Source organism: Pseudomyrmex gracilis, unplaced genomic scaffold (assembly GCF_002006095.1).
Source record: "Pseudomyrmex gracilis isolate BER0280 unplaced genomic scaffold, ASM200609v1 scaffold_13, whole genome shotgun sequence".
NCBI lineage: Eukaryota > Metazoa > Arthropoda > Insecta > Hymenoptera > Formicidae > Pseudomyrmex > Pseudomyrmex gracilis.
The window spans coordinates 1174008-1186044 of record NW_018020597.1 but is presented as its reverse complement, the minus strand read 5'-3'; the positions used below and the strand labels follow the sequence as shown (position 1 = coordinate 1186044).

General features: G+C 47.8%; 1 protein-coding gene across 1 annotated transcript in view; it reads left to right on the top strand.

Moving 5' to 3' along the window:
* Positions 1-12037, top strand: part of LOC109863836 (CUGBP Elav-like family member 4) — a 596712-nt gene that overhangs the window by 27434 nt on the left and 557241 nt on the right. The gene's annotated exons all lie outside the window — the stretch shown is intronic.

Here is a 12037-nt window from a genome sequence, read left to right as displayed (position 1 = left end):
TTAGAGAAGTAAACTGTTAGGCAACGACGTACGCGTTTCCGCGAAATATCGTTTAGAGCGTGGCGTCACGCGCCGACGTTACACGAAATTATTTTTTAGCGAAGCGCGTCGCGCAGTACGCCCGCCACTAAATCCAAGCTTGGCTTGGGCGCTCATTAATTTTTCAGCCGTGCAAGAACACGTAGAGCTCGTTGCGCCGAGTGAGGCGTAATTCCGGCGGTAACGATGAAGCGGGAGCACGCGCGCGCGCGCGCACGCACGCAAGCGAGCCAAGCGAAGAGCACCCTCGGTGGCTTTCGAAGCGCGACCGGGAGATTAATCAGGATTTATTCTTTTACCCCTCCTTCCCTCCCCCGCCCCTTCTTCCCCCGCGACATGCTGTATGGCGTCCGGGAAACCCGCGGTCAGGGTCGCGCGGAGAAGAGAATTGCGGAGAAAGTGCGAAAGAGAGAGAAAGACAAAGAGACAAAGAGAGAAAGAGAGAGAGAGAGAATGAGAGAGACAGAGATGGAGGAACGAAGGGTCGTGGGGTGGAAGAGGGAAGTCAGAGAAGGGATCGTGTGGGTGCGAGAGCGTGCTAAGCCGCAGCGAAACAATAAATTTCGCGGGCATTCACGTCGATCGCCGAGAGGATGAGCCGACGTCGACGATCGACGGCCTTTGTTGGCCGACCGTAAGCCATCCCCCGCCTCCCCCTCGATGCAACACCCTACTGCGCGCCGTTTCCTCTCTTCCTCTTCTCCTCTCCCGCCGCTTCCTCTATCATTTTCCATCCCTTTTCCGCGCGATGCACTATCCAGACGCCGACGAACCCGATACAATGAGACAGCGCTCGCGGACGCGTTTCGGGCTGTTTCCGCGGCGGAAACTTGTACCGGAAACCGGGACTTTAACACCGACGTGCCCGGTTACCAGTCGCAGCCTCTTGTCGGCGACGGGCTATCCAACGCCACCATTCGATCCACGATGCTCGAATTACGACGGGAACGTGTTATGCGATACCTTCGATACGGTGGAGTGACGGGGGGAGGGGGGGAAGGGGAGAAGGGACGGGCGCCGGCGAGACGAGAGTGATACGCGCAAAAGAGCACGGAAGTCGAGAGAGGAAAGCTTTACCCGCCGTCGTCGTCATGCGCGGCACTATAGGTGCGCGCTCGGGATTTTAGAGGGTATTTGGAAAAATGAGACAACGCTCCGAGACCAGTCGGATCGTCTTCATGAATTGTGCATCGGTCGGAAAGCCGAGCGCCGAGTGCGATTCCCGCGCGCGGAAATTCGGTCCCGGCTTCGTTATTCCAGAGCCGATTTTGTAATGGAGAAGTCGTGTTATTCGATACTTATCAATAATGGAGGACGCGCGCGCGCGGCAATATGGCAACGAAAACTTGAAACGTTCTATATAGTTGTCCACCGTAAACGTATAAAAGCTTAGCGCGGCTGGCGTATAAAATTGGCAGTGAAAAATTCGCCCCCGCGCTGAAAATAACGGACTTTCCCGACGGGTACCCACGAGAAGCGCCGACGCTTACCCTTCGGCGGCCCTCCGTTTATTTAATTTGCAGGAAAAATGGCCGCAATCCGCTCGCCCGGTCGAGCACGGCGAGGGGGAGAGAGAGAGAGAGAGAGAGAAAAAAAAAACGTAAGTATTTTACAATAAATATCCGGCCGATAAGCTGCACACAATTCCAGCGCACCATAGATGAAGGGAGAGGGGACGGAAAGGGGAGAACCAAGCGCATTTTTATTTCTGTAGGCACGCGGAATTTATGGTTGACGAATGGTCGTTCGAGTTTTTGCCTGGAAATAGCTCGTTAATCTTTCGAATTATCCTCTCCCTTCCAACTTCGCCGCGGTTCGCGACTCGACATTTTTCCTCGCATTGTTTCCCCGCGGACGTGCCGAGGAAAATTTTATATTCTAAACGTACGTGTGTGTTTATATCGAGTGCGCGCGTTTATATCGTTAAGACGAAACACATTTTTTGACACGGTATAAAAATTATTCGTATTTACGATTCTCGTCTGAATTGTTAAGAACATTTTGTCTTTTATTGACAATCTCGTTTGAAACAGTTTGCATAGAAAAATTGATCGTGCATCAATTTGATATCATCATGCGTTCGCGTTGGTAACTTTGCGCATTTATATACTTTGTTATTGCTCCGCTTTCGAACGTTTTTAAACTCAAATTGAGTTTACTTAATGTTAAAAAAAATTCGTCCGAACGACTCGAATCTTCATCGCAAATTTTTCAAAAATACTCCTCGATTGCGTCACGAGCACAAGTTTTGCTCCGAAAAACATATCGCCGAACTATCGTATATCGATCTGGCTCACATTTTCGACGAAACGAACGGCACAACGGGGGAATGATTTTATCAACGTCGAATCAAATGCATTCGCTCACATTGACGCACGTCCACTAAATCAAATAATCCGTGTCTATATATATATATATACATCTCACCGGACTTAAATCTGCATCGATACGAGCATCGCGACTAGAGTGCAGCTTCAGTAATTCGGTGAAATGCGTGCCGTTGAAACACATTTTATAACTTATTGAATTATTTGTTAAACAACTGGAACGCTGAAGTTGCGTTCGCAATGAGAACTGCTGAGATAATTTCAAACCATATTGTCACTGAATAAACATTCCGCTAACTTACAATTAAAAAATAATCGCATAAAGAATAAACAAGTAAAGATAAAAAGTTTTATTACAACTTAATATGACAGTTCTCTCTCACAAACCAAAGAAAAGTTTTATCTCGCTTTCTCTCTCTGTCTTTCTCTCTCTCTCTCTCTCTGTCTCTAGGGTTTATATAAATTTTAAAAACTTTTAAAGTCCGAATGGCGAAAAAAAAACACATCAGATTTCTGGTAAATACAAATTATCTCGGGGAGAAGGAGGAGGAGAGGGAGTGCACAGAAATCGTTGAGCGTCGTTGCATGATGCGTTACATAGTTTTTCCTCAGCCGTCTGCAAAACGGCGCGGAAAAGTTTCTTTTTGTTTCAACCTTTCATGGGACGCTGCAGCACGAAGGCGGGAGAACGCGAAGGGACGACGAAGAGAGAGAAAGAGAGAGAGAAGAGGGCCCTGAGTTAGGGAAAGGTAATACTCGACGGTGACGAGGCTGCAACCGACACGGCAGTCTCGTAGTTTCAAAACAGCTCTCCAATTTTAATGAGACCCGTCTATTTCGCCGCGATTCTGTCTCCGTGTTACGGCTTACCTTTGTGTGTAATTATATTTTGATTCCCCTAGCTCTGTGCGCGTCGTGTCTCTTCCTGGTTTCGCCTCATTCTCTCTTCGCCTCTTACCGTCCGCGCCTCATCCGGTTCCGCGCGCACCTCCTCGTTATCGTTATCAATTTATGCGTTCCATCCCGTTGTTTTTCTCATTATGTCACTCGCGCCCCGAAACGTACGCGAGAGCATCGGGGGAGAGCGCGTTACGTTTATTTCGCACAACGGTGTCAGTCCACTGTCCTGTCCCTTTCTCCGCCCCCTCCCTCCCGTTTGGAGACATAGTGACCTACCCTCGTCTAGTTACCCTCCTCTGTCTCGCATTCCCCGTGGCACGTTCGTTTCCCCGGATTGAATTACGACTCCGAGTAAATAAAAAGGCTCGCGCGCGCTCCACCTCCTCCGGCGGGAATCCGTTTTGCATCTTCTTTATTCCGGCGGCCCGCTCCATTGGCCGCCGCGCTTCGGCATCCGTACTTAATTACTGGGTAGTTACGATACTTCGGGGGTGACCTCCCGTCGTCGGTATTCGGGAGGCGTTTCCGCCGTCTCTGTTCTCCCTTGTCCCGCTGCCAGCGTTGGTGTACGTACTAATGAGCGCGCTGAATTGTAGCCTCGAAGGCGAGTAAGGAAATAATTCAGTTGTTACGCCGCAATCACGGATATTCGCGCAATTCGAATTACGACGCTCGCGTTCTCGTCGATTTTATTAATCGACGTAGCCTCTCTCTCGAGCGCACCGAGAAGAAATCACGAGAATGGCCGCCGCGCTTTAGTCTTGAAAATCCCCGCGGCGATTTTCCTGTAATCCTCTAGAAGTTACAAAAGAAAAGGGAGCCGTGATTTTCGTCTCTCGACCTCTACCGAACGGTCAATATAAAGGTAAGTCTCTCCTCGGTGTGTTACCGTCGGATTCGATGAGGGTGGCGGAACAAAACGGACGCATTTTCTTTCAATTGCGAGGCATTTGCCTCGTCCACGGGGAAGAATTTAAGGAGAAACCGCGTTTCGATTCTCTCGCCGGTATACGCGGCGTACGTACATATATATATATATATATATATATATGTATATATATATATATATATCGATTCGAGTGATAACTACGCGTTTAACTCTCGCGAACGGTTTGCTCGTTTCAGCGTATTTAACAGCGGAGCGGATCGGAGGGGCTCAGCTGCCGGGGTGGTTAGCACATGGGGACCATGGCACACGCCATTACAATGGCAACCCAGCCCCACTCTCCCGATCTCTCTCCGCAATCTCTCTTCTCTCTCTCTTTCTCTTTCTCTTTGTCTTTCCCTATCCTTCCTCTTTCTCGCTCACGTTCTCTCGGCACGAGGTGCGCGAGGGAACTTGTCTGTCCGTCGGTCTCCCCCGTCGCGTGCACGGACGTATGTTATCCTACTTTTTTGCCGCAGGCTCTCTACATCCGTCTCTCTTTCCGTCCCGTCCGACGGATCGATCGAGAGCGCATACATCGCACTTCTCCCGCTCATTGGGAATTGGGTGGGATCATACGACAATGTTAGCGTTCATGATGAAAACGCTGTGCTCGTTTGTCGCGTGAAAATCTGTCGACGATAATCCTCGCGTGATCGAACCGCGTTCTTATCACTGCGGAAAACCGCGACGCACGTAATAAACGTGTCTAGCACGAATAACGAGAAACAAATCAAACAAGAATTTTACATTATTTTTGTTATAGAGAAGAGAGAGAGAGAGAGAGAGAGAGAGAGAGAGAAAGAGAATATATTTGGAAAGCTTTTTTAAAAATAACAATTGTAAAAATTTAATTACGTTGAAAGAGAAGAAGAAAGAGAGAGAGAGAGAGAGAGAGAGAGAGAGAGAGAGAGAGAAATCACGTTTAATCATTAGACAACAATCCTCACGTGGCGGAACATACATACGAGTTACCGGGAAAAATCCAGTTGCCTACGCGTTTTCATCATTGCTATCCGTATCGAAAGCTCCGTTCCGCGGAGGCCGTATGAAGAATGCGAAATCCATTGAGAATATAATACACGAATAGGTTGTTCCGGCGTGCGAACATCAGGCGAGAGATGCGAGTGAGAAAGAAAAGAGAGGGGCCAAGAAAGCGAGGAAGCCGGATGGTACGCGATGGTGGAATGGGTTACGGGCGAACACTCGCGTAAGAAGGATTTGCACGATAGAAGGGGAAAGACGCTAGGGAAATAAGGTAATACCTGCGGCTTTGTCTCGATCGGGGGCAAGAAGAGTCGCTGTAAAGGAAAATACGGAAGAGAGGATAAGTAGTGCTGCTTTTCCTCTCTTTCTCTTACTCTTCCTCTTTTCCCTACTCCCTCTCTCTCTTTCTCTCTCTTTCTTTTTCTCCAGCTTTCCGTTATTACATCGAAAGGAGAGCAGACGGCTATTGCGCTAGTATCAAACTAAAATTACACTCTCGCACGAAGGAGTGAAGGAGCGGGGGAAAGGGGAGGGTGGAAAAGGAGAGAAGAAGTTCAGAGCGCGCCCGTCGAAGCCGCCCGCCGGAAAATTCCGGGCCGTCGAACGCGAAGAATGGGAATTCCCATCGAGGCAGCAACGGGAGGTAGGATCTCGAGATGGGAAGCATAACCTGCCGCTGCATTTCCCGCCGTTCGTTGTTCCGGCGGACGCGAAATCCTCGCGGTGCGGTTTTGCGGCGGTGCCGTCAGGATGCATCCGCAGGGGAACGAGTGAATTTTTCCAGCATTATTATGTTGAGGACGCGCGCTATTGTGCGCGTGTTGCCAATATGCTCACGTAATACACGGGACATATCAAATCCCGTTTCCGGTCTTTTATCTGTGATGAATAATATAAAACAAAACAAAACAAAACAAAAAGAAAGAGAGAAAAAGTAACAATCTCTTTCTCCGGTTGTTCGAAAAAATGCGAGAAGAAAAATTCATTTCCGAAAAATTCAAAGAACAGGTGCGCACAATGGCTGTTTCTGCGCAAATCTGCACGTGGCGGTATGAGATATAATATCGTGCGTATTTATTCACAAAAGTATATATGGAACTGCACGGTTGTAATTTGCCGAAAGTTAAAATTAAAGCTCTCATCCCTCTGTCAAAGGCGTAAGAAGAACTTGTGCGGCGCCGCAAACGAAATGCGTAATTACAAGTCACGTATAAAATATTTTACGTAGCTGAAAACGTCAAAAAGAAACTTTTTCGCGGTTATCACCGTAACATAGCGTAAGAGCCGACGTTACACGTAGATTAAAGTACGTACTGAACTTTTCTCGTGCGCCGCGCATGCACATTTCTTTTAAGCACCAAATGGTGTTTACTGTAATTTGTATTTTAAAAATACGATGCTATCGCGCGCGGTTAGTTTTTTCTCTCTTCCTCCCCCCACCCTCTTTTTTTTTACACAAAACCAACAACTATTCTCTCCACCGCACGAACAACGGCTTTATTTGTACGAGGCTAGCCCTTTAAACGCGATAACCACTACCCACTGAAATTATTTTACGCGGCGCACGCGAGCGGCCAAATTTTCATGCGCAACTTAAATATTAGCGGCGTCGTTTTGGGTTCGCACACACGAGTGATTTATATAACTCAGGACATGAGATAATTGAGACCGTAGAAGGAGACCGTGTGTTGGTGTAGTTACCGTTTACGACGAGACTCCTCTTTTATACTCCCTCGTCGTCGCCGTCGTCGTCGTCGTCGTCTATATTCACTCGCCAGTTTAGAGAGCGTGCTTTTCTCACCCCCCTCTCTTCCTTCTTCCCGTAGTCTAATGTCTTAATCTTCCGTGTGTGAAGAATTGGGCCGGGCCAAATGAAATTTGCATAGTCGTTACCAGCCCGCTTTTACCGAGGGATAGTTTCCCCAGATAGATCCGCCCCCCCCTCCCCCCCGAGATCTCTCGGCTCTTTCGGAAAAGAAAACGACTGTGGTACCACGATCCGTTTGATTGCTTAGGATAACAATCATCGTCTCGTCGGTGATCCGAATCTTTGATGAAGGAAATTTTTTGAAGGAACAACTCTTCTGACACGTAATATCACCGCGCGAGAAAACGTGAGAGAGAACATACATATATGTAAGAGAATATATATTTAGATTAAAAAAAAAAAAAAAAAAAAAAAAACGATAAATGATTTAGCTCCTTTATATATATTTCGTTCTCTTGAATTCCCGAGAAAATTTTGTGTTAGTCTCGTGCGATATATTTCGATATTCCGCCGGCTATAACAAATTGTGCCATTCAATCGAATTGATCCAATTTAAAGTTGCGATAAAAATACTTTACAACGTAGCGTCGTCGTACGCTACGATTCTCCGAGTAAATAAATTATGTATGTGGCGCGAAACCACAGCGATGGTTCTGGATTTCCAAGTTGTATGCAATGCGATAACGGAGGATAAAGGACATCACGGTGTCCTCGATCGATCTTTAATAAGCGCTCTGTTCCGCGGATAAGGTTTCGCCTACATGTCCTCGGTGGGCTCTTCACGTTGGCGAAGCGCGCGCGGGATAAAGAGGATGTAGGAATAACGTAGAACGCGTTGGCTAGGTCAGGACGTTTAGGAGCTACGGAGCCGATAAGGGCTTGCCAGGCATGCCTGTTAACGACTATGTAAATTGACGGGTCTATTTATTCTAACCGTCGCTATCGAAAGCAGTAGATGAAGAAATCAGAGACCCGGAAGTACGAGCCGACGCTGCAATCAATTACGCCAATATAACGCTCCGAAGTACAATTTATATCCGATAAGCGCGTTTATTGTTATCCGCAATTGAAAGAATTGGATTAATTTTCCTACACTCTTTTTCTTTCTCTTTATTCTCCAGTCGTTGCTATATTTCCGTTGAGGATCTTGATAAAATACATGTCTCACGCCGAGCGGAATCGCAAATAAATTTAGTGCCGGCAAAATAGCTTTTTCGATAGGTACTCGATAAGAGAGGAAGAAAGAGAGAGAGAGAGAGAGAGAGAGAGGGAGGAAGAGAGGGAGGGAGAGGGTGCGCGGGCTATCATAACGCGCTGTCCAACCATTTTATTGCAATGCTAAAGTAGGTATTGATCCGAATCCAGGAGAATCACGAACTAAGGTGCTCGACGACCATCGATCCGTCGTGAGGGGGAACGAGATGAAGGGGAGGATGAGGTGGAGGGTAATCATTTTCCGTGTCCTCCTGCTCCTCCTCCTCTTCTTCCTCCTTCTCCTTCTCCTCCTCCTCCTCCTCCTCTTCCGTCGGTTATCCGAATTGGGTTCTAGGGGGTCTCGTAGCAAAGTTGGAGACTAGGAGAGGACACAAACACCTCCGTTCGGGCAACGAGAAGGGGAAGGGTTCAGTAGGGCCTCGGTGGCGAGGGTTGGCGAAGGAAGATTGAAGGAGGAAGAAGAGAGGAAAAGAGAGGAAGCGAGCGAGCACCCGTTCCCGCCCTCCCTTCCTCCTGCCCTCGAACGAGAGGATGCATGAGAGACTGCTCCAGACCGTGGAGAGCGGGAGAGAGGGTGCTGCCTTGGGGTTCATTATTCAGGGCTATTGATTTCTATCCACCTCCTACCATCAGCCCACCCAACGCCACCGGCGACCGTGAATGAGGGAGAAAGAGGGATTGAGCGATGGAGATGGAACGAGAGCGAGATTGACGGACGGGTGGCTGTTCTCTCTCTCGTGCGAGCTTCCTATCTTTCTTTCTTCTTCTTTCTCTTTCTTAGAATCTCTGAGCGTTTCTGTTCTCAGCCCGCGCTGCGTCAATCTACATACCGACTACTGACATCTGTTTGAACCGAAAGGTGCTCGCTCATCACACAGACCTTGTCTCACAATACCGAGAAATCGTCGTTGCTGCTTCGCGTGTTGTCGTGTCGATTTATTAATTCCGTTTATCGAGTGGACGTACTTACTTTTGAAAAACGCGCGGTCGCAGTTTTACGGAAAAATTTCGTAACAACCAAGAGAGACACATCCCAAGAGTTGTCCCATAAATATAGATGTCAAATTACGTGTGCAACAATGCTCGCGCACGAGAATCTGATTTATCTCTTTTTCTCTTTCTCCTCGCGAAACTGTCTACTTTTGTGAATTCCCGCGGAGTAGCGTCATTCTCGCCAATCCTTCATCTCAGATTCGGATTTCTCCGTCGTTTCCTATGAAGTTGACGGAGTTGGGGAAGAAACTTCCACCGAAACTTTCCACCCATAACGGCGGTCCGATAGGGCTTCCGTGCTTTCTCTTCGGAATTTCGTGCCCCGGGTTTCCTGTTTGTGGAGGATCAGCTTGAGGATCGTGGATAATACCGCAAGACCAACGGCCAATCGGTTTTATCCCTTTGTTTTCAAATCAGTATGGATAAAATATTGGCGTCGTACGTCGAAGTTTGTGCTTTATCGTTCGTTTCGACGTGACGTACGTTATTAAATCTTTTCATTAAATGTATTTCAATCGCAACGCGATTATATTAATACCGTGACGCGATAACGTGCATTTAAAATGAGCAATTATTAATTGGAACGATATATAACAAAATTAATTGCACAATATATGAAATCACTCGGTGTTAATGTATGAAGTGTTTTATTAACACGTAAAATTATTTACACGTAAAATTGTTACTTCTCTCTGGATATACATACATATATATATATATATATATATATTTTTTTTTTTGTACATGTGCGTATGTGATGTACATGTGTGATGAGTACGTGAAAATTTTGAAGTTTATCTTCTTCTTATTAAATTTATTGTTAAAGTAAGTTTAATAAACAATTGGCGAACTGTTACACAAACGCTACGTGCGATAAGGAGCCAGCGTTTGACGTTTGTTCCTCTGAAGGATGAAACTTGAAACAACGACGACAGAGCAATGTGATACCACTGTCGCTATCTGTACGTCATTTCGGATACTTATCAATCGCCTTTATTCTTTCCTACTTGGCAGAGTTATATATTTTATTATTACTAAATCATTCATGTGTGTGTGACATACACATTATATTACTATCTGCCATTGTGTAGAAAATATTATAAATTCTATTATTAGAAATTCTCTTATTTCTTTCTTAACTATTCGCATGTTAAGAGTATGCATATCTTTTCTACACTCATGTGTAAGCTGCAGTTTTTCTTTATGTCAAACCGTTTGGGAAATATATGCGTTATACTGTCAATTATTGATACTCGTTACGGATTCAAGTTTTGTTTTTCCACGAGGAAATCGATCCAGTACGCGAAAGCAGCGCGGGTTTGTTCTCTTTGACCGTGCCCAACGTGACGTAACGTAAAACCCCATTAGGTGTTAGCTCCTCCGTCGACGGTTAAACCGTTACTCGGCTGCCGTACGTAGGTGGAACGAGTCGCGCCGCGATGGGTACCACTGGTGGGTGGAAATATATATAGTCAAAGAGGAGAGCCGGCAGAGAGAGAGAAAGAGAGAGAGAAAGAGAGAGAGAAAGAGAGAGAGAGGGTGGGAGAGAAAGAGAGAGAGAGAGAGGAGAGAGCACATCGGCGCGCAGGGTTGTACTAGCACTGTGTGTGCCTATAGGGATTGCAGCGCCGCGGGCGCCGGCGCGAAACGGTCGCTCGCGAGACCACCTCCGCGTGGTGGGCTCGTGACGTCAGCTATCCTCAGTGTGCGGAGAGCGACCGCAGTGTACACCATCTCCACGTTTTGGCAAAGCAGGCGGCGTCGTTGCCGGAGTGCCACGAGTCACATCCGACGTTTGTCACCGCATACGCACGACGATCAGCTGGAGAGACGCGGCACGTCGTGTTGCCCCTTTGCCTCTTTTCAACACCTCCCCGCCGCCGTCGCCGCCGCTGCCGTCAGTCTTATCGTTGGTCCGTGAATCTACGAAGACTCTGTTGTTGTGTTAACGAGAAGAAATTTTCGCCGGTGGGGATTGAGCGCGCGTCGTTGTTACATCTCGACGCGTCCGAGAGAACATCCCTCGTTGTTCGCTTGAGACCGCGGTCGGCTCGTCGCTCCGAACTGACGTGGCTTTTCCACCTTGATGTGTACGACGACGACGACGAGGCGGAGGACGGTCGGTAGTCACGCGGTCGACGCTCTCGCCGGCGGTATCAGTGCGGTTACAGAATCGAGTGACACCTAGCACGAGGAGCGTACGTCGCGGGGACGACGCCGGGGTGGCGAATTCAGAAACGACGCATTTTCCCCGCGCGCATTGGTGGTGTCAATGTGGTTACTCGTGGCGTTGGTGTGTGTATAAGCGACGTACTGACCACGCGCGACGTTGTTACGTTCTTGATTTTAAACCGTGAGCGCGTATAGTGCTGTTTCATTGCGTTTTTCATTGGAACAAGAAAGTTTTAATTCGCGTCTGCGACACGCGAATCGAATCGGCACGGCACAACCTCTCTCTGTGCGAGATCGAAGACACGTGGAGTCGAATCAGATCGCTCTTAGCTCACGTGGTCGTCGGATGCGTACCGGCGGCGCTCGTGGTCGCGCGACCGCGACTCTCACGTATGTTCATCGCGCAGTTTAGACTCGTCGCAAGTGCTAATTGTAATAATCGCAATAATTCTAACTTTATTGCGTGTAAGGATATTGAGAGGATTGTTCTCCCACCCTCGTGATTGGTAATCGGTGGTATTCATGGTGTCCCCGGGCGCTCCGACGTAATCCGCGCGAACGTGAACTGTCCTCGGTGAGTGTTCAACAAAAAGTGGTGGAGGACAGGCCATCGTTTGTGCGAGACGCGTCTCTCTCATTCGATTGTCGGCGACGGACGTTTCATGTCGCGAACAGAAGGTGAGGGATGACGGCGCACCATCACCATCATCG